This window comes from Hylobates moloch, unplaced genomic scaffold (genome assembly GCF_009828535.3).
Source record: "Hylobates moloch isolate HMO894 unplaced genomic scaffold, HMol_V3 SCAFFOLD_1, whole genome shotgun sequence".
Lineage (NCBI taxonomy): Eukaryota > Metazoa > Chordata > Mammalia > Primates > Hylobatidae > Hylobates > Hylobates moloch.
The window spans coordinates 79993431-80017560 of record NW_026652276.1 but is presented as its reverse complement, the minus strand read 5'-3'; the positions used below and the strand labels follow the sequence as shown (position 1 = coordinate 80017560).

At 34.6% G+C, this 24130-nt stretch overlaps 1 protein-coding gene across 2 annotated transcripts in view; it reads right to left on the bottom strand.

Annotated features, from left to right (window-relative positions):
* KCNH7 (potassium voltage-gated channel subfamily H member 7) overlaps positions 1–24130 on the bottom strand; it is a 477588-nt gene that overhangs the window by 237335 nt on the left and 216123 nt on the right. The gene's annotated exons all lie outside the window — the stretch shown is intronic.

Here is a 24130-nt window from a genome sequence, read left to right as displayed (position 1 = left end):
TTGTATTCAAAACTAGTAGTACATTAGGGAAAATAACTTCAAATGCTTATTAATTATTTCATAAATGAGTCCTAAAAATCTCATCAATTAGATTATAAATTATTGAGGTGATAGACAATCATTTTTCTCCCCACTGGAAAATAGAAAAATATCTACTCTTATATTAACCTGAAATGAGAATTGCGAAGAGGAAATGTTTTTTAGAAGCTTCTTTAGGAGCGATTGAAAGTGTGCAGACATGCCAATCTTTCTTCATCTTGTGTAGTGGAAATGAATGAAGTTCAACACAGGTTTTCCACTTACCTAAATTACTACTAGGTTTCTTGGGCTGAGCGTGGAAAGAAAGCTAAAACAGCATTAATTACTGTCACAGACTACATGTTATGCTAGAGTTCACCTTTAGAAAGGAAGATTAATTTTGCTTTTCAATTTAGCTTCCTCTGTAGCTTTGACAAGATAAATCATTTCAGAGAAGATTTGTTAAATCTGATTAGGATTCTTGTTTTAGCAGCTATCAGACTTTTATAATGGTCCAGTGGTCAGCAATGAACAGATACCTGGAGAATCGCAACTAAAATTTTTGGGAAAGGAATACTGAATGCATTTTTATTTTTCAAACTGCTAGGAAAAAGTAAAACCTCCACTCTTTTGAAAGATTTTTCTTGTTTTGATTTCTAGATGCCTGGAAGGTGATAGATGTGAGCACTAAAATTCTGCTTCAATGTGAATTCCGCAACTATCATTTTGCTGATGGAAAATATTCTAAATATAAGAAGATATTCCAGTTGCTTAAAGTTTCATTTTTCAGTATTGACCCTTTCCCCTTGAAAGCTTGCACCATCTCTATTATTGAGCTTGATAATTTGCTTTTCTTAGCATTGAAATAGACCCATGACGAAGTCAGAAATAAATTTTCCACAACTTTTACAAGTTAAAAAGACTGACTTTCCACCTATGGCTTACTACAAATAAGATGCAGAATAATTATTTAATATTTACTCCAATATGCCACAACTTTTTGTATTTTTATGTTAGTATATTAGGTGTATGCATTGCATACCGTCTAGTAAACTCCAAATATGCATATACATTATTTATTTATTTTAATTTTAACAAAAATATTTCTTGTTTGGACAGATTTTATAAGCAGTGGCTGATTACATAGTGGAAGATAATTCCTTTGTGCATAAATAAATCTCCCCTTAAATTCTATTGCTAAGGATTCATTTCTGTGGCCCATGAATTTTTTTTTTTCCAGAATTTTTGTCTGCTACTAAGTAATATATTTGAGTCTGTAGCCTGGGAGAAACAAAGAGTATGAGTAAGTGAAAGAAAACTGTGACAATGTACAAATCTTCAGTGAGAAGGCTGGTTTAGGAACTCAAAAGTCAAAGCCAAACTTAAACCAAAAAACCCTGAATTTATTGTATTAATTAAAATCATCACTGATTTAACCAGCAGTAAATGAAAAGTTGATTAATTTTTAAGTATTCATTCAGTTACAAGGTGACATTTACTGTCATTGTTTCTTAAATTATTTTATTCAACTCGCTGTTTTAAATCCTAAGTTCTATTCAATTAATTGGAAAGACAGTAAAATAAGGAATAGTTAATAGAAGCAATACAAATGGCTTATAAATGTGAAAATCCTTCCACCTCACTATGTATCATATAAATGAGAATTTGAGCAGATGACTATTTTCTGCCTATGAGGATGAGCAAGATAAACAGTGTTCAGGCTTATAAACTTTACTCTAACTTGGTTCCAAAGCAAGCAAACAAAATATCTTGAGAAGAAATGTGACAAGATCATTTTGAAAGTCATATTTTGATTCAATAGTTCTAGAAATCTGTGTCATTGAAATAATCAGCATCTTAAACAAAATATATAAACAAAGATAGCCATCAAAATGCCATTTTTATTAAGATAAAAGCGAGAAACAGCTTAAATTTTATAGCATTCAAAGAGCAACTAAATTATTATGTTTATAGTTTGGAATGTTGTATTATCACTAAAATCATTTTTTGAGAGTACATATTGACTTGGACTAATTTTCAAAATAATGTCCATATAAAAACATGTATATATTATAACACTAATTTTTAAAATGGAGAAAGATTAAAAATAACATTAGAGACCAGGCACAGTGGCTCACGTCTGTAATCTCAGCACTCTGGGAGGCCAAGGCAGGCAGATCACGAGGTCAGGAGTTTGAGACCAGCCTGGCCAATATGGTGAAACCCCATCTCTACTAAAAATACAAAAAAAAAAAGAAAAAAAAAATGGCCGAGCATGGTGGTGCACACCTGTAGTCTCAGCTACTTCGGAGGCTGAGGCAGGAGAATTGCTTGAAACCAGCAGGTGGAGGTTGCAGCAAGCCAAGATGGTCCCACTGCACTCCAGCCTGGACGACAGGGCGAGACTCAGTCTCAAAAAAAAAAAAAGTCTAGAAATGAATATATGAAACTATGAATAGTGATTATTTGATGGTGGTGGGACTAAAAATTTAGATTTTTTTCATATCTTTGCCAATGAACATTCATTTTATAATTAGGAAAACAGGGATTTTGAAAATTGAGAAAAATGGCTTATTGATTGCATAGTTGCTAAATTTTGAAAAACTAAGAACATGTTTTGAAAAATATTGTGAATTATTACCTAGTGTTTCATTTTTATCACAGAGAAATTAACAAGTAATCATTAAAGCTATGTAAAATAATCTTTATTAACCGTTAATATTTCAATAACAATTGCATACTTAAGTTGAATGAAAATTCCAAGCACATTATAAGTTATACAAATTATTTTCTGAATGTATAATAGCTAATATTCTACATTTTATATATATTTACATAAAAATATACAATTTTAAAGTACTAGATTTTACCAAAATAAATTATACTTTGGGCACCTCCAAATCTAACTAATTCAGCCAGCTTGAAGATATAAATAAAGTTAAAGAATTACAAAAATATAGACATCACTGTCTTATGAGTTTTCTTAATTTACAAAATCTGACTTATTATTTTAGATATTTCTAGACCTAATAAACATTCCAAATTTAATTTATATTTCTTAGACAGTGTCATTCTATTATGCTGGTTCCCAAATGTAGTAGCTGGGGGTGTACTTGGACTGGGGTATGTTTACAAAGGAGTCATGTTCTAAATATAAAACCTGACTCCTATGTGTTTACCATATCCACACACGGGGCACTACAACAGATAGTTCAGCCAGTGGGATACTGGTATGGCCCAGATCAGAGAGAGATTCTGTGGGAGGGTTTGATAGCATGATTAGCTATCAGCAATATAATTCAGTACTTTTAACTCCAAACAAAATTTTCTTTAGTAGGCTTAGCTCATACTACAAAGAACCATACAAAACTCTGGGGTATAACCTGGGCGTTTCTCATCTGGACCATAGCTGGGCATAATGTGGGCACAGTTCTGTACTCAGAAGCCATTTCTCTGATTTTGTAAGTTAGTATAATTTCCTCTCCCTCCTGGAAACCCCACTTTGTGGAGTTATCAAAATTTTTCTTTTTATTTAGCATTAGGAGAAAGGTATATTTGGAGGTGGCAAATTTTGTCCAGCGAATCTCTATACATATCCTGACTTTTGTCAAATGGTCCCACCTATCATCCGCTGAAGGTTCCATGCATTCTTCCAACTCTGCCTTTAATCACATTGTTAACTGTACTAGGAATAGCTTGTCATCCTATCCTCTCCACGTGTGTTAGTGTAACTCATTTCTAGTAACTTGTTATTTAACTAATGAAGCCACAGCATTCTGTCTACCTCATACACCTGGCAATTCACTTATTTTCTATGGCATCACTTGAACTGTACATTACTGTATGATTTTATATTGCTACTTAGTTGCTTTCCAGCCAGACTGAAGTACTATTAGTTGCCTGAAAAGGAGGTGCTGTTTCACCAACTTCTGGACCATTACAAGTTCTATTGCCTTTGAATAACACTTATAATAACAGACCATTAACCCCCTCTGATTCAATTTGATAATGGCTCTACCAAACAAGTACAAAACACAGACACCCCCACCCCCCCAACACACACACACTCTTCACACAGTTTTCAAGGGTTTGCTGAGACATCACATTTTCCAAAAGACATTTCTGCCTTCTCCTATGGGATGTGGTTGGGTACTTTTCCTACATAAATCCAAAGTACCCTCTACGTTCCCCATGTGTCCCTTTATAATTGTTTACTTCATCTATAAGTAAAGCCCCACAAGACTAACAGTTCCCTTATCATAAATGAAAAAATTGATTTCTCAAATATTATTTAACTTTTCTTGCATGGAGGTCTTCTACACTTCATAATGAGGTAATAGGGTTGTTGAGACTAGAGAATGAATTTTTCTTTTCTTTTCTTTTTTTTTTTTGAGCCTGTCCCCACTCAGCATTTCATACGTAAGGATTTTCAATACTTATAGGATTTTTTAAAGGACTGTATTGGATTTTTCCCTTGTGCTGTTGTCCTTATATGAAGTCACAGAACTCATGTCCAGGAGGGCTCTCAGAGATCATTTAGTCCAACCTTTTTATTGATATTGCTTTTAGATTTCACTGTGAAAGTATTTTAGGTATTTTGGCCCAGAGGCAAGATGAGTTAGTTACGGGAGAAAGTGCTAAGAGAGCATAAATGAAGTTAAGGCAAACTTCTTACTGCTTTTTCCTCCTTTTTGAAGGGAGAGTTGGCAGAAAGTAGAAGAAAGGGAGGGGAAACTGGGGAGTGAAGAGGCTCCCAAAAGAGACTGAGACACTAATAATAGTGACTCCTGAAGAGTCAATGATTTGAATGGGTAGAGGGGCAGGAAAAGGGTCTAACAGTGCTGTAAGGCTCTGGGGACTGGTCTGGTCCTGGGACAAACCTGCCAGCAGATTATGGTCAGGAAGAGTCTGAATCCAAATCTAAATTAAGTCTAATTTAGGCCCAAATCGGGCCATCTCTAGGAGGGTTCAGATTCTAAGCTATCTTTAGGAGAATAGGGAGCTCGGGGAAGATTACACTTACTGTGTGTCTCTTTCTCTCACCAGCACTTTTATATAACACAGCTGGGTTAAATTGAACCTCAGAATGAGCTGGAAAAGAGACACAGTCACACATTACCCAAAGTTGGAAATAAGGTCAAGAGAATGTGGTATATTCATTCAACATCATACTGGGGCATTGTTCTTAACTTTTTGAAAAAGTACCTTATAGCAATATAACCTGAGAGGTTATGGAGAATGGGCAGGCAAGCCTCACCTGAATGCCTGGGGAGTCATTTACGTTTTAATTTGATGTACCACAGTTCCTTTAGAGAACAGCTAAATGAGGTTTTTTTTCTTCCACCTAGGTCTAGCTTTCCACACCATCTTCAAGAAACAGCTACTATTAAGTGCTGTTCTCCCAAGGCCTAGGACTTAGGAACATCATTTCAATTCACTACATGCTAGGCTATTCTGCCATTGAGCCAGAAAATAAAAGTAGTTAGAACATTGTATTTGTATGTGCATTTCTGAAGACAAAGATTCCGTAATTTTATTAACTTACATGTGACCCACCATTTATTAAAATATTTTCCAATTTCCTAGCCCTGGTTTTCTGCCAATATTATGTAAGCAAAATCATAATCTACTTAATAGGAGGATAGGCATAGGACTGATGATTTAGCTATTTTTATCTTCATTTATCTCATCTCTGCTAAGGTATTGAAATTATAACTGGGTTAATATTCTGAAAATTAGTAATGTGTTTTCTTTTTCACCTCTCTATGTACTGGACCTTTACCCTACTTTCCCCATGGTAGGGAGAGAAGAATGTGGAGAAAATTAGGATTAGTCATAGAAGGTATTAAATGATATCCCAAAAAGGACTGTTCTGTAAGACAATAAACGTGAAAGCCAGGTTCAGTGAAAACACAATTGTTGGCCAAAATGGGAAGATGTGTTAGATTAATGAGGACAGGAGGACTCAGATCCTGCTCCCCGTAGGGACACTGAGAAAAAGCCACACTGTCCCTCACCAATTAAAGGTACAGCATACGAGAGTAAATTTATAGGCACAGAAAACTTCAGGCAGTTCTCAGGCATGTCATGTGGTTTAACTTTTCCAAACCATTTTCAGACACACTTGGCAAGGGTGCAAATGTGAGAGCCAGGGGGCCCACCGTGGGGCCAGCTGGGTGGCATTGGTGTGGACCACCATGCAGAGGAGCAAATGCTGATTATGGCAATGACACAGTATTCCCTAGCCAAAGTCAAAAGAAAAAGGATCTTGAATTACATGGGCCTTATTCATTATCGAAGAGTTCTAGCAGGACAAGCAGAAATGAGGTGAACAAGAGATCTTATTCCGTGACATAAGTAGCCAGATAGCATCACGCCTCTAGACTTTGACTTTTGCCTTCTGGGACAAGTTTGTGTAAGATACACTCTGCTCTCCGATACTCAGATGCCATTCTAAGGAAGTACTTTGAATACGATAATGAGCTAAGAAATATAAAATATTAAGAGATGTTATTTTATTAGACAGAGTGAACATTACTTAGAGGGATTAATTGAAGCAACAGATCTAAAAAAGAACTGAATGGATTAGGTGTTAAGTTACTGTTCTAAAACTGAGAAGTCCGTGAGGCTATGGGAAGAGACAGCATTAATAATAAGAGTAAAAAGAGTTTTTATTTTTTGTTTTTGCATATTTGAGCATGTTGTGAGTTAAACCTACAATTTTACCTCACAATGTACCAGCTATACACTGAGGAAGAGTAGCACCCATTTTCTCCCCTGAGACACCAGCAACTGAGTAGAAATCTAGATATTACTGCTAGACTGATATCTGACTCTTATCCCATATGACGGTCCAGTTTAGGGTGGGATAGTCAAGGGAGTCTTCAAAAGAGGCAGAAATTGAGTTGTCTTAATTTATGGATTGGACTTAGGAAAATGGAGAAAGTCATTGCAGGAAGGACAGATGTTTGGAATAGTCCGGATCACACAGCGTATGACCAATATAAAGGATAGAATTTCACTTCTATTTTCAGCATTATGGTATATCAAATAATTTGAAAAGCCCTATGAATGCAAAAGACCTAGAAACATCAGATACAATATAGCAAACATTAATTTTAGACTCAGAAGTGAGTTTCCAAAAATGGATGAGAAATGAACAGGAATCAATATGAAAAATGCACTAAAATATGGAAGGAAAGGTGATGTAGGCATCATGGCTTCTTTGCAAGAGTTTGCCAATCTTGGCAATTAAGAGGATTGAATATTAATGGTTATGTAAGTTTATATCAGCAGGTACCACATAAAGTCAAAATCCCTAAAGGATTAGATCCTTGGTGAAAGGCGGACTTGAAAAAACAAGTAAACTCATCTATCTTGATCTGAGCTTGAGTCGGAGAAAACATCTCCTCTAAAAATTACACATTTTTAATGCTTACAAAGGATTAGCCTATATTCACATAGGTTTAAAGTTCAAATTTGAACTCTCTAGGTGGTCTAGGAGACCCCAAATATAAATTACCATAAGTAATTGATATTGATTGATACTATATGGGAACATCTGGCAAAAGGAAATGACACATCTTAGGATTTCCAGAGATAAGACCCTTCTAATAATAAACTCAAAGTCCATAATTAAAAAATATATGAAGAAGAATCAGCAAAGTGATTAACTAAAATTAGATCCACAAGAATACTATATAATTTAGTGACTGAGTATATAATGTACATACATACATTTGAAACATTTAGAGAAAAGTAGATTGAAACATGGAAAAGAACAATTTTTTTGAAGTAAAAAGTATTTATAGAAATAAAAATAATAATAATACGGTTATGGAAACCGTAACAGGCTGCACCAGTCTCCAGCTGAAAGGATCACTAATAAATTAGTAATATGTTTTGAAAGAATTATAATGAATTTAGTACAGAGATACAAAATGAAAAATATGACAGAGTTTAAGGAACTTAGAGGGTAGAATAAGAAGATTTAATATGTATTTACTTGGGCTTCTGGTAAAAAATATTCTATATAATGACAGAAAGTAGAGAGAAAATAACCACATATGCCTTCCAGAATGGAAAAGCAAGGATACTCAGATTGAGGGAGGCTAATACATTTCAATCAAGTAAATACAAAGGAATCCACAGTCAGAGGTATCATAGCATAGTGAGACTGCAGAACACTAAGTACAAAAAGAATATTTCAATAGCAGCCTGAAAGAAAGGTAGATTTTCTCCAAAAGACTATAATTAGAGTGACTATCAACATATTGATAGCATCAATAGAAGTCAGGAGACAGTAGACCAATTCTTCAATCTGTGAAAAGAAAATACTGTCACATAGAATTTTATTCAAAGGAAGAATATATATTTTAATCAAAACACTAAGAATTTGCTTTAACAAATCCTCAGGCAAATGAAAAAATTCTAACCCACAAAAAATATCTTAGTTACTAAGAATAAAATTATCACCGAAGCCTGTTGTTGCAGCCTGTTACTTAAGTTTTTCGTCGAAATTTACATTTTAGTTGTCATTAATTTTTGTTTCCAAAACTCCTTTTTAAAATTATGACTCTCTTTCAAAAATACACTGTTATTTTCTATATTTCAAACTATTTTTTTTTTCTCTAAAGGTATTGCTCAAAATGTATTGGGGCAAAACAAACAAACAAACAAAAAACTCATCTGATTAAAATTTAGGTAATCCAAGACAATCACGGATGGTATAAAACAATAATAACTATTCACTTGAAGGGCGAAAAATGAGATTGGAGAAATATACTGGATAAAAATAGCATGTAAGAAGGGAGAGGGTAATCGTAGACAAATATGCATGCTGCATTTTTGGAGGATTATCTCTAACAGGACAGAAACAGTGTTTAAATTCTACTAGAATGGAAAAATGAAGTAGAAACTTAAATAATCCTTCCCCAAAGAGAAAGTTTTTTTTTTTAAATAAACAGAGAAAGCCAAATAAGCAGAGTACAAAGAAACCGAGCCTCTTACCCACTTCTAGTGGGAGTCTAAGTCAGCACAACTATTTTGAAGAATAATTGGCAATAACTTAAAGATTAACTTGTACATACCCGTAACAAAGCAATGCTGTTCCAAAGTATGTAAACTAGAGCAGTATGTCTTAAGCTATCTGTGGTTATAAAAACCTTTTAAAGTGCCCAATCTACTACAAAACCATAATTTTGCAAAATAAAAAATCACATACATGGATGTTGTAGCAATGCCAAATTGCTATAAAAGTTTTCACACGCTTACTCTTGGTGGTTGTACTTACTTCGTCATAGATAACTAACCATTGAGAGACTGACACTTGTCCACGAACCACACTTTGAGTAGCATTGCTGTATGGAAAGTCTTAAACACATGCATAAAGAGAAATGTACCAGAATAATCAGAGTAGCACTGTTTGTTACTGTAAACAAAATGAAACAAAAGAAACTAGCTAAATGTCTCTCAACCAAAAAACAGCTAAGTAAAATGTGGAATATTCATACATCCAATAATATTTAGTGATGTGAATGAATAAATTAAAACTACATATATCAGATTTATCAAAGTGGATAAATATTAAAAACATAATAGGATAGAAAAATTGATTTTCAGAATACATGTCATATGATAGTATTTTATAATATAAAATGATGCTATGCTTTCCTGAGGAATGCATATATATTTATATATATTTATATATTATATACTACATATTATATATATATTTGTAGTGAAGTATAAAACATGACAGGAAGGAAAAGCACAAAATTTAGGATAGTTGCTTTTTCTAGGTGGTGAGAAAGGAAGAAAATGCTATTGGATAGGGCTATTGAACTATATTTGTACTCATATTTCTTCAGCTGAGTAGAAAGTTCAAGTGTGTTCATTATATTCATTATATCATTTTTGCATGTTTAAAATATTTCATTATTTACAAAGAAAAAGATAAATTCATAAAGTATTTCATAAATTGAGAGCTTAGGATTATAGCAATATTGTTTAAATGTAAGCCATCATTCAAATCTGCCATTCTCTAATATACTTGAAGAATTTGGGTTTTCACTCCACAGAACTTCAAATTGTGTGCTTTTAATATTTCAAGCTAGCATAGGTATATCACTTGTGGTTTTCGTTCACTCGAACACCTTGCCCTGAGTACTACCACTGCACGAAGTGTTTTCTAGGCATCAGTGTGCAGGGAGCCTGTAACCAATCACGGGCGATTTCACATGTAGATTCTAATAAGCATAGAAAACTGCTGTGCCTCCCACATTGTAAACCAAGAGTAACTACTATATGCTTTTCATTTTCTTATTTAGCACTTCAAACATTGTCTACAAATATGTCCATTGTAAATAAATAGGCAATCACTGTTTTCTGTTGACTATTTACATAAAGGAAAACACATTAAAAATATATTGGTCAAGGGATTCAATTAACAACTTAAATCTAGCTAAGATTTGCCTCAGTGGTCAGGGTGGCTTGTGCATTCTTTGTAAGACTCTCCTGAGGCTTAAAAAATTTATTAGGGTTCTCAAATGGTAGGTAGCAATGCAAGTCATAAACTTGTCTTAAGAATCATATTACACAGTATACACATAGAAAGTATTATCTATTGTTACTTTTAATTATAATTACTTATTATTTATGCAACATTCTTTCAATGCAGAGTAATTTAGAGTCATTTTTATTTATTGTTAAGGTGGTAAAACAATGAGGATATGAAACTCTCCCGTTGTTTTACTCTATTTTTTTTTTTAATTGTGATCAGCAAAATGTCCTAGCTCTGGAATAGTGTTTATGAAAGTAATTACAATTATGAATACACATGCAGAAACGTACTAACGATCCATACCCTAATACACTGGCAAGAAAAGTATGACTTTTCTCCTGGATTGCTTATAAGTTAGTTTTCAAGTAATTAACAAAATGATGTCGTATTTCCCACTAAATTAGAAGTTATGAAATTAGAGATAGGAAAATTGCTGAGATGAGTTTCTACCCTATGGTTTTGTAAACTGCCTTCAAATCGAAAGTGTTGCTGGAGTGGAAATCAAGCACGTTTATTTTAAAATACCAAAGATTCTGATTGTGTACAGGTTATGACAGGCATGACCCATCAGTCCAGATTTTTTTTTTCTCATCAGTCTGATCTCCATTTCCAAAGTTCAGTTTATGACTCATGGGATAAAAGAGTGACCTTCGACTCTGTCTAATTCATATGTATTAAATAAACCTATGTCCCTTACATTGTAATTTCTATAAAGGTTGAAAATGCAGTGGATGACATAGCTTTCCTCATCTGGACACGGAGTTTTGGGGAGATGAGACTTGGGAATACTAAATCTTTAAAGTTAAAGAAAAATAAATCACACAATTAATGTGCCATGTTGGGGGTGGTTGGAGATGTAACCTGGACTTTAGAAAACTTAGACTTTTATCCTTGTGCATCACTAACTAGTTGTTCATCTTTGGCCAAGTATCACTTTTAACTTTCTGGGTCCTGGTTCCTCATCTGTAGAGTGAGTGGGTCAGATGTATGGTGTTTAAATTCCCTTCCAGTTTTCCTGCACCATTGACTGTCCTAGACTCTGTCCTTTTATAAAATTTGTCATTGGTCTCATCCTAAACTTCTTTACACCACGTTGAAACTTGGGTTGGGCAGCAGGATGAAAAACAAGTAGCAGAGAAATGCAAATTCTATAAAAGTCATTAGAGTTTGCTTCCATCCTGGGATTTCTCTGTGACATGGGGAAAATGTATAATGATAGAAAGCATTTGTACAATTTATATTACAAAGAAAATTTATTTCTACTTAAAGATGTACCCTATTTTTTTCTCCAAAATGCCACTTACTTTCTTGCTTGAAAGTAAAGAAATTCATTTTAAAGAGGAGCCTTCAGTCATCCCATTTATGCCTACGGTGTATCTTAGTTTGTGTATAATCATTCTCTCTCTCTCTCTCAGGCTCTGCATACATCAAGTGTAGATGGCTCAGAGTCTACTTACATCAAGTCATGTCATTGACCTAGAAAAGTAAAATTTAAGGCTGGGGAGGGGACTGGTGGAGCTGAGATACAGTAAGTCATTTAACAACGTGAATAGAGTAGCCAAAGTTAATGAAGAAGCACAGCTGAGATGAAGATCTTGGGCAGGTTATCAGTTGGCTTCAAGAATTTAGAAAAGCAGGCTGGGCGCGGTGGCTCACGCCTGTAATCCCAGCACTCTGGGAGGCTGAGGTGGACAGATCACGAGGTCAGGAGATCCAGACCTTCCTGGCTAACATGATGAAACCCCGTCTCTACTAAAAATACAAAAAATTAGCCAGGCGTGGTGGTGGGCACCTGTAGTCCCAGCTACTCAGGAGGCTGTGGCTGGTGAATGGCCTGAACCCAGGAGGTGGAGCTTGCAGTGAGCTGAGATCGCACCACTGCACTCCATCCTGGGCGACAGAGCGAGACTCCACCTCAAAAAAAAAAAAAAAAAAAAAATAGAATTTAGAAAAGCAAAGCAACATGTCTCCAAGAGAGATTGGATTGGGTCATACATTAGAGGAATAATGGGTGACACAGAAAAACACAAAAACAGTTATATATATAAAGCTGAGCATGAGTTAGGATTCTGGAGACCATGGTTGCTTATCTCAAATCAGATACACAGAAATTGTTTGGAGAAAAATTGTCTGGCAACCGATATTAGTGTAACGTTTCTAAGGGATTAAACGGGTTACTAATGTACAAAAAAATCAAAATATTTTGTAATTCGTGAATTGGATCTAAATAAAACCTGTAATAATGACTACGAAATCAAATTTCTAAATAGGGGGAATAATCTTCTACCTTCATTAAAATGATGTGCCATTTAGAATACTTTTTTCTAATTTCTTCTTTCTCTTTAAAGCTCTTCCATAAATCATAGAAATGAGTACTTACGATTTTGGGGATTTTTTTTTTACCCTGATCAACATAAACTTAAAATTTAGGGAGTTTTTAACATTTATGTTTATTTTTATAATTAATACAAAATTACAGAAGAAATGAATAATAATATTTCCAGTTAAACCTAGCTTTAGTAAAGAGATGTATATTATTAATTTATCCTCTCAAGCAGAGAAATGAAGAAAAAAAGACTGGTTAGGTTTTCTAAATAAATACTGCATAATAATAGTAAAATGACTATAAAGTCATGTCATCATAGATTATTGCAGCTTGAAGAGTTTTATCTATCCCTTTCTCTTATTATTTAGTTTCAGGCCTCTTTATTTTGTAAATGAGAAATACCAGAAATAATACTTTCAGACAGTATTATTATGGTTAGGAAAGATAAAATCAAATTATTTTGGTTTGATACTGAATTTTGCAACATGGATCTTAAAGTATCATTAAATGAGCTAATTATTAGAAAATCTGCATCTTAAAGACCATTTAAGAGGACACACATACGTGCTTACATAGAACTTTAATTTAAATGTACACACAGTTTAAAAAAAACCCTCAAGTACTGATTTGAAAATAAAACTATATCCAATTTTACTTTGGCAAAATGAAATAAACTATTATACATTTGAAACTTTAGTATTTTATAAACTGCCATATTTGGTTAAAACATTTTTGTGTCTTAATTTTCATTACTTGTGATCTCTACAAATTTATGTTTATTGTTGTGGATGTAAATAAATGGATGGATCAAGTGAATCTTCCTTCAAAATAAACGAATTAGCTTAATAAATGTCTCTGATTTTTGATATACACTAGAGAAGGTGTGGAAAACTGTCCGACACAACAAACTAATTTTAAGACATGCCATCATATCGACTAATTAAATGGGGATGCAGAAGAATAAATTAGCTAGATTAGGAAACATTAGACTAAGCAGTGTTGCTACGGCTCATTTGCATATTTATTCATGCTTGTTTGATTCATTCTTTTAGCAAATACTTGTTAAAATTTTGGCTTGGGCAAATTACTCCTCTAGACTCAGAGACAAAGAGGTGAAGTAAAAAAGTTGGTGCCCGTAAGAAAATTATTATCTTGGACAGTTTCCACTGAATGTTCAACTCATCTGCCTATCCATTCATTTATTCATTCATTCAATTACTTTTCATCAATTGTGTGTCAGAGCTGTGCTAAGCTATTCAGCCACTAACCATGGAAAGCATGGTTACTAACTAAGAAAAAGTAACACACCTTAAGAAATATGATACAGTTCACTTTAAGATGTGTTCCCAAAAATAAAAAAAGGCTTGAATAGATACTAAGAGAGGTGAGTACAGGATCAGAAAATATCAAAATTTTATTAATTGGGTATATTCAGTGGCCAGTCAGGGCAAAAGACCTAGGGTAACACTGAAAAGTTCTTTAGATGTAGTTACATCTTTTATAATTCTCCCCAAGTATGGAACAATAAGAATTGGCCCCCTGGTCCAGGACACTCAATTGTTAAAAAAGAAAAAGAAAAAAGCCAAATCCCTTTCCTAGTCTCTCTCCCTCTAGAAAATCTTCCAAAATCAATGTCAGATGACAGCTAATCTAGTAATGATTTCCTCTGTGACAGCACAACCTGAAAACAAAACAGAAGAAAATTATATCTTTCTCCCAAAGAGATCCTTTGTTATAAATAAGCCTATATATATATATATATATATATATATATCTCAATGGTGAAAAAAATTATCTGTTCTCTTCAGTGTTTGCTGAAAACTAAATACCTTGTTGACAATTGCAAATTAATCTCCAGATCCTGAAGGTTGCTCCATAGTGATTAAACTCATCTTCTTCTACAAGACCTTGCTCCAGAGCAGAAAGCTTGACAATCTAATTTATTATTTATTAATCAACTTTTATTTGTATACCTTATTTTTAAAAGGACATAAGGTATTTGCATAAATATTTAGATTCAGTATAATACTTATTGACCTTTAAGCTTTTGAGATTTTACAAGGTGTTCTAAGGAAGCAGCTAAATTATAATGAAGCGCTAAGTCCAACATACTGGGAATAAGAGACCTGTGCTGTTCTCACACTCACTATACACAGTATATACATATATATGTTTGAGAGAGAGAATATGTCTGTATATATATATATATATATATATATATATATATAAAAGAATGGATAATAAAAAAATCTACTGATAGGTAGAGAAACATATATATAGAGAGATACATATATATATATTTTTGTTATGTATCCTTTTCTTTTATATACTTATATATATAGAGAGAGGAAAATCTCTTTATATAGAGAGAAATTTTTCATATATATATGTATGTATATAAAATTCTATAGTTAAGGTGTTGAACCCCATGATCTCAAAGGTCCCTTTTAGAGATTCAAATGTCATCTTGGTCCAGAAATTGTAAGATCCATGCAAAATCACCTATATGCTGGTGATTTCAAGAGTGTATTTTCTGCTTCTTTAGACCTTTATTTCTTGGGCATTGGAGCATGTCATAACTTCATTGGATTGCCTTTTTTGACCCCTGAAAATAATATTTTAGATCATGGTCTCTTTAAAAGTCTTCTTCCAACATTTCATCCCTGTTATTGACAATGTCATTTCCCCAAGCCCCTCAAATTTACAACTTACATCTACGTAGTTTTGAAATCTTTCATCCATCATATTTTATTGTAAATCATTTTTAAATTCTGCCAATTATCTTTTTTATGAGGTCTCACAGATTCTCCTCATTATTTGTCTTCTGATCACCAAATAACAGTCAGTTCAGGTAGATAGAAATGGCAAAGCCTCCTTACAATTTTTCTTGCATCTTTTTTTAGGTGCCAAGAAATCATAGAATAATCTTCCTATTACAGATGCTCTGTCACATAATTCCTTTGCTCCATAATGCGGGAAATCTCTAATACCTAGCATAAGTATGACAGATTATCCGAACTGGGACACATCTGAGAAACAGGAATTCTGTTATTATGCTGGGATGAAAGGCATAAGCTGGGACTGCCCCAGTAAATCGGGACATATGGTCACTGTAAACATAAATGACCCAAACCTCTTTCCCTGACTTCCAAATGCCTCCATCAAATTACCTTGTCCCATTCTCTCTTTCATTTCACACCTTCTTATGGTGTGTTTATATTCATTTGGTTAAGCAATTTTCTTAGTTGTCTATACACAGGATATTACTAATTTTAAACATTGTGGCTTCTAAAAGGCAATTCTTTAATTTTATTGTGTGATTTTTTTGTTTGTTTTTCCTCTGCTTCACAATCTGGGTATCATCATCTTTTTTTTTTTTTTTTTTTAAGACAGAGAATATGTAAGAGTGACCTATGGCATGGGGATTACTGAAGACATGCCCCTGCTGGCAAATGAGGAGCCACAACACAATGACTTGCTTCTCAACTGAGAACACTCCTTTTTTCTGCCACACTCAATATTGTCACTCCCTGTGTTCCAACATGAGGAAGAGAAAGAGGGCTGGAACCTTTGAACAGATACTGTAATCCTATACGGACTTCTCTGAGGTTTTGAAAATAATTTATGCTTCATCCATTTTTCACGACAATTGATTATGTACCACTTGCTGAGTGGTTGAATAAAACCACATAGAATTATTACATGCATATATATTTAAGTCACAGGCTTTAAATAAATTCAGTAAGTATATATTCAATACCTAGTCTGTGCCAGTGTGTATATGTATAGAAAAAGCAAAAAGATTAAGTGTTATTGGCTGGTTATATTTCTCCAGAGGCTGAACTTTTTATATAACACCTTATTTTATGTGGAAGATTGTTCACTATACAAAGTAACCACTGACTTTTGTTTTAGCAAAACTGAAACAGGTTTATTTAGTTACATTTGTTAAATGATCAGTTTGCATGATTCTCTGTATCATCATTAGTTGCATGCATACTACAAATATTTCTTTTATGAGAAAATTAACCAAAATAACAAAAGATAAAATTTCTATTAAAGGGTAGTTTCCTTTTGCCACTTCTCATGTGTCTTTTTAAAGAATATTCAGTCTAATTTCTCTCTTGATATATAGTTTGCTATTCTATTTCTGCAAAATGAGAACATTCTGTTCTATTCATTCTCCTACTTACTTTTAGAAACTGCAGAAAGGCTTAAATTAAACTCCTAAAGAATTAACTGCCATTCTCATGCATAGTTATCAAATATACAATACTCCTGTGTTGGCTGCCCAGAGGAGCTGTGCCTTGCTGATGAGAATGATCAGCTCTGCATTCACATAAAACTTCATGGGAGGGAGTATCAAAACGCGTCAGTACCATCCCTTCATATGATGATATGGAGGCTTCGCTTTTGCGAGCAGTGAGGGAAAAGGAAAAGGATATTAGCCACCTGATCACAACGGGATGTACAGAACAGAATGGTTTCTTTGGGTCTAACATAACTATTTTGTTCTTTTTTTATTAGAAGTAAATAGCAAGTATCACTAAATAGGTCCTTCAAGGCTGGCAGTCATCAAATGGATTTAAATTAGTTTCCTCTTAACACAGAATAGTTATAGTTAAGTAGCCATATGCCAAAGGATACTTGGCAGTACTTCCCTTGGTTTCAATTTTGTCCTTTATTGGGGATGGGGTGAAAGAATGAATTGATCTCTGAATTTTCTTCTAGGTCCAAACTTGTGTCTCTTAATACCTAGAGTCGTGAAATGCAATGCTAAATTTTCTAATTTATATTTATGTATGTGCCACTAGGAGGCCAGTTGCAACTGGTCGTAAAACCCGGTAGTAAATCTCCTAAGAATAAAAAGTCCTGATTACAAATGCCCAAAGAATAAAAAAACTATTAGGGGATGTGACTAGGAAATAAATAAGAGATACTGGCATGAAACCTGTGCTATGAGTATTGGCTTTGCCTCTCATGCATCCTGTTTCATGAAATTTTGTGGTTGTTTTTCTACAGATTACTATTCTGTAAAACAAAGAGGCAGTATGAAATATTTCATATTTCTATTCTATGAACCCAATTAGCCCAAAGATAGAAAAAAGTAAATTTTTATTTCAGAAATATTCCTACATTATTCATGGTTGAGATGGGTAGAATTTAGACAGTTTTTATGCTCAAAAACAGTCACAAGGTGGTTTTCAGAATTTTATGGATTATCTGAATTCTGTTTTTCAAAAGCAGTGATTCTACTAGGGCCTGGTGATTTTCCATAACATTAATCTAGAAAAGTTGAAGATATCTTCTTTCCTTACCTCTGGGTTTCCTTAGAAGCAAACATTTGTCAGTCACTAACAGCTTTACTCCAAGCATTTCTAAAATGTTTATATTTCAAAAAACCATTTGCCTAGAGATACTACATATTGCAACTTACCTTTTGTTGTCATTTTTAAGTCTAAAGTGGTTTAGTATTAGTAATTTCATATGGTTTCACCTAACAGTAATAATGTATACTTTGGTAAGATTTACATTACACATTTTCTTTTAAAAGAATTTTATAATTCAACAAAAATAAACTCATTTGACTGTAGAACTGCTTTTTATATGTGGTCTATTAATATCATGGACACACATTGAAAAACACTGATGTAATTAAAGTTCCTCTTAAGGTGTTTTAGTGCAGAGATTTAGAGCATGGATTCTAGGGCTATGCTGCTTGAGTTCAAAGCCCACCTCTGTGAATGAATTATGTCACCTTGTACAAGTTATGCAACTTTTCTATATCTCAGTTTACTGTAAAATGGGAACAACACTACCTTAGGTACCTGTGATGAATATGAAATGAGCTAACCTTTGTAAAATTCTTTGAGCAGTGAATGCACCTGGTACACATGATATATCTTAGCCAATATCATTATCTTTTGACTCAATAATTTGAGGAGTGTTTGAGAGGTAGTACAGTAGTCCCCCCCCTTATTTGCTGTTTTGTTTTCCTCAGTTTATTACCTGCAGTTAACCACACTCTGAAAATATTAAATGGAAAGAACCAGAAATAATCAATTAAAACGTTTTAAACTGTACACCATTCTGGGTAGCATGACAATATCTCATGCCGTCCTGCTCTGTCTTGCCCCAAATGTGAGTCATCCTTTTGTCCAGGGTATACAAGCTCTATACACTGCCTGCCCACCTCCTCCATTTGTCAGGGACATGGTCTGCTCCTGACAGTCAACCAGCAATATCATCATGACCCAATGACCCAGGATCACCTGAAGCAGGTGGTCATCCTCCTAACCTATCCTCAGAACAATAGTAGCCTAACACTAAGTCACAATGCCTACATCATTCACCTCACTTCATCTCATGTGTAATCATTTTATTGTCTCATATTAACACAAGAGGAAGGGGAAAAACAGTATGGGGAAAAATAGTATAGATGGTGTTCAGGCCTATCCACAGTTTCATGCATCCACTAAAAGTCTTGGACTGTATCCCCCATGGATAAGAGGAGACTACTGTATAACATGGATTAGGAGGAAGGGCTGATCAGAAAAGTTAAGATTTGAATTCTTAACTCACTGAAATCCTTTTCCCATCTGAAAAATGGCAAACAATAATGCCTAGAAATGCATGGTATAAAACCTGGTCTGCTATCATTAACCACCAGGCAATGCCCTTCTTTTATTACACACTCTCACCTCTGTAAATTTCCAAAGTTCTATTCAAATTCTAGTATTCCAAAATGTAATAGACACATCCTTACTCATTTTAGCTATATCATCTGTGATTTTATGGGCTGCTATCATATACATCTTTCCAGAATGAGAAACTTTAATCATTTTTAGTAACTCCTTACATTATAGCCCAGTCATCTCCTTTACCAATATATAAAGCTGTCTCCTAACCTCTAACCTCTAATTCCATTGGCAGTTGTGCAGTGATTCATATTACGCCACCAAAGGGAGTTTCAGGTGGTTTCAAGGAGCATGGTGGTTAAACGTGCACTTTGGTTTTTTTTTTTTGTTTTTTTTTTTTTGAGATGGAGTTTCGCTCTTGTTGCCCAAGCAGGAGGGCAATGCTGCGATCTAGGCTCACCTCCACCTCCACCCCCCAGGTTCAAGCAATTCTCCTGCCTCAGCCTCCTGAGTAGCTGGGATTACAGGCATGCACCACCACACCTGGCTAATTTTGTATTTTTAGTAGAGACGGGGTTTTTCCATGTTGGTCAGGGTGGTCCTGAACTCCCAACCTCAAGTTATCCACCTGCCTCGGCTTCCCAAATGCTGGGGTTACAGGCATGAGCCACCGTGCCCGAGCGAAAGTGCACTCTTAACCCTAAATTTCTAAGTTCAAATCGTGGCTCTGTTACTTACACTATCCTATGAGCTGGGGCAATGTACTTAACCTCTTGGGGCTTCTACTTTTTAATCTATACAAGAAGGAAAGGAAAAGCCCTGGCCTCACAGAGTTATTGTGAGTATTGAGTGAATGCAGGTAAAGCACTTAGGACTTTACCCAGTATGCGATCAGTCTTCAACACGTTTCCTGTTATTATTTTCTTACTTGAGGTAAGTAGGAGCTAGTAGGGGGTGAACAGACTAGCAGGGTAGGAAGCATTTTAGGGGTACAGCTGCTTTAGGCAGCATCAGGGCCCAGGCAGCAAGATCCCATTTTAAAGAAAAAGATGCTTTGTAGTTATTGCAAGATTTAAAAAATAGAATTGGGTAAGCACAAAGAAAAATTTCAGTATAAGAGTCTTCACAACTCCACATCACCTCACAGAGTTTTGTTGCCTAGCTTTCTAGTATTTGTTATGCAGGTAGGATAATGAGTAGAAAGAGCTGCAGCATTGGGGATTACATTGTATAATTTACATTAGAAAGAGAAGAAGCTATAATAACAGGAAATAATTAAGAAAATTAGGGGAGGAGTGAAATGAAAAGATATAGATTGAGATGTGTGTGAGGTGAGAGAAGAGGGTCTTTGGTCACCTGGGGGAGAGACTTCTAAGAAGTCTTGCTTTGGGAATCCTAGTATGTATTTGAAAATGTAAAAAAAAAAAAAGAAGTACATAATTGTGTCCATCAAATGGAGTTCACTTCAATGTGATATTGCCACAGAGCTAGGACTTAGGGGCAGCTAGTTAAATTATGGTTCAACTTTGGCTGTAGTTGCTATAGATCATGGAGCACTGTAGATGTGGGGAAATTTTATTTATATTAATATGTAATTGTTTAGCTCAATTTTCAATAAATATATACTATTTTTATGGTATGCAGTTTCAGTTGCACTCTCAAATACAAAACACTAACTGTAGGAAAAACAATGTGAGAAAAATGTCAGCAAACAGGCGATTTGTTAATTAAGACAATAAATATTTAGACACAGAATACCTACTGAAAACTGGCATATTTGAATGATGAAGGCCTTAGGTAAACACAATATCTTATAGCCATTTTAAGTCATGTTGAAAATCTCATAAAATATATCCAATACTAGAAATAATCATAAAACAAATTTTTGAAAATGGAAGATGCTGCTACTTGGTAGAAAACAGGAAGTTTAACATGAGAGAAAACTGGAATTCTGAAGGTCATGAAGTACACTGATTTATTTCCTGTGATTGAAGACACAAAGTTTATTTTACCTGCAAAAATAAATGACTGCCATGCCTGATATATGGTATTTTTTTTAAAGTTTGATGAGTCATGGATGCTGTAACAAAACAAATTCAGTCATAAAATCTGAGCCAATTTATCTGAATTGTAGGCTAGCAGCACTGGCATTAGGAATAGGTGCTATCACTGCGTAGAGAAGATCAACTATATTCATTATGGGAGAATTATTAAATATCTAGGTAACACAGGGTTTTTAAAACATGAAAATTAATAACTTAGCCTGTGTAACCACAAGGTGTATACATTAAAGGTAATTAGTTAAAAGGACAATTATTGTTATAGGAAATAGAGGGTAACTAAGCTGATGGAACTTCAATTATCCTGCTGAATTATTTCTCCAAAACTGCAGGAGTGAGTTGTCTGTCTTACGCTGTGGTATCAATCAAAGATAAGAATTTTAAAAACATGTTGTCACTGAGTTTCTACATCGTGGCAATTTGTAAGATCATGCTTATAGAATGCACTCCAATAAAACTATTTGTTAATTAGTGAATGAATTCCCTTGTAGTCTTAAGACAGGCTTTTTAGCCATGTGGATTACATCTGTGGGGAAACTGAAGTCTGTCCTCTCACATTTTGCTAGAGGCATTCAGCACTGGGGAATTCAATTTCTCCAGCACCTAAGAACATCAAGAGTGCACTGCAGGCTAGATGTACTTAGGGCTTCCAGATTCAGACAGCAGCAGCTATTGGAGAAGTCTGTGATTGGCTAATGAATTCCCCATCTGTCTGTATTATAACTGGTATAACAAAGAGGTTGAGATTGTGAAAATAGCATCTCTGAGCCAGGTGAACATTAACTTATCAATGCCATAGTTAAATATATGAAAAAATTGAATCCATGGACACTGAAGCAAAATTAATATTTATTTTCTTAAATAAACTATGTTCCTAAACATGCATTCAGGCAAAACATTTGAGATAACTGAAAATTTTAATTTGCTTATGCATAATAAATACGAAGATAACACATAGTTCATAGTCAATAGGAATTATTTAAAATCCATGGCTAAATATTCTTGAATGAAGTAAAAACTGAAGGATGTGAGACTATGAGTGATTTTCGTATTTCATAACTTATACAATGAGAACTTTAATACATTTGACTTGGAATCACTAAGGAACTTGTGGTGGCTCAGTGGTTGGCTTGGACTCTGGAGTAATCTGGCCATGACATCTGTCACTACATTGATTGCCAGGACAGACTTGCCTAACTGAGTGATTGACATAGTCAACATTCAAATTTTTCTAGTGATTAAAATCTTTAAGAAGGAAACTATATCTTTATTTTTCCTTTAGCCTAATAGTATTGCAGTGACCTGTGCTGAATGGGCACTTAGAAGTTGCTAGTCAGAAGAAGGACAGATTTATTGACTATAAAATTTAAGAAAGTTTTGTCTTTGTTGCCCCTACTGAAAACATAAAATTGAATAAAAATAAAGAATGATGAATTATAGTTTTTATAAAACCAAGAACACTTGGAAGTATAGTAGAGGAATATGTGTGTATCTATTTATCTAGATAGAATCTTTTCATGAGAGTATTAGTATTAAGAGGAAAATACATTGTTTTCTTTCAACTGGCATAAATTGCATTATAAATGAAGGTTTTTAAAATAGCATGGTACTGGAGAAAGATAATTCTTCTCCTACTTTGAAATATGCCCTAAAATGAACACATGGAAAAAGGAAATTAGATTTACTGATCCATAGAACAAGGAAATTTCATCCTTTCCTTGCTCCTGGAAGAAATTAGTATTAACCAGACACAAGCAAAGGTCTTCAGGCCAAAGAGGTTTTCTGATGCCTTAGTTTCTGATGCCTTACTCCATCCTTTCCACACTGCCTTTCTCTATGTGGGGTGAGGAATGCTCATCTTCTCTCCTTGAGAAATCTTTTCTTTTTTAACTTTTACTCAGGGGTACATATGCGGGTTTGTTTCATAGGTAAACTTGTGTCATGGGGGTTTGTAGTACAGACTATTTCATCACCCAGGTATTAAGCCTAGTAACCATTAATTATTTTTCCTGATCCTCTCCTTCATCCCATTTTCTGTCCTTCAATAGGCCCCAGTGTGTGTTGTTCCCCTCTATGTGCCCATGTGGTCTCAAATTTAGCTCCCACTTATACGTAAGAACATGCAGTATTTGCTTTTTTTGTTGTTGTTGCTGTGTTAGTTTGCTAAGGATAATGGCCTCCAGCTTCACCTATGTCCCTGCAAAGTACATGATCTTGTTTATATTTTTAATGGCTGGCTAGTATTCCGTGGTGTATGTGTGCCACTTTATTCCTAGAGAGACTCCTCTCTGACAGCAGATTGTAGGTTTTTCTGAACATGAGGACCAGTATACACTTTGGACCTCAAGTTCATGAATGACAGAACACATAGGATTATCATCACTCTTGGGGCAAGGCATAAGGGCAGTAGGAATATGGCACTACAGCATAGAGGATTGGGACAAGGCCAGAATCAATCAATGCCACCCCCACCCACACCACCAACACATACACACAAGTTTTCTGTAAAGCCAGGAACTGTGTGGTG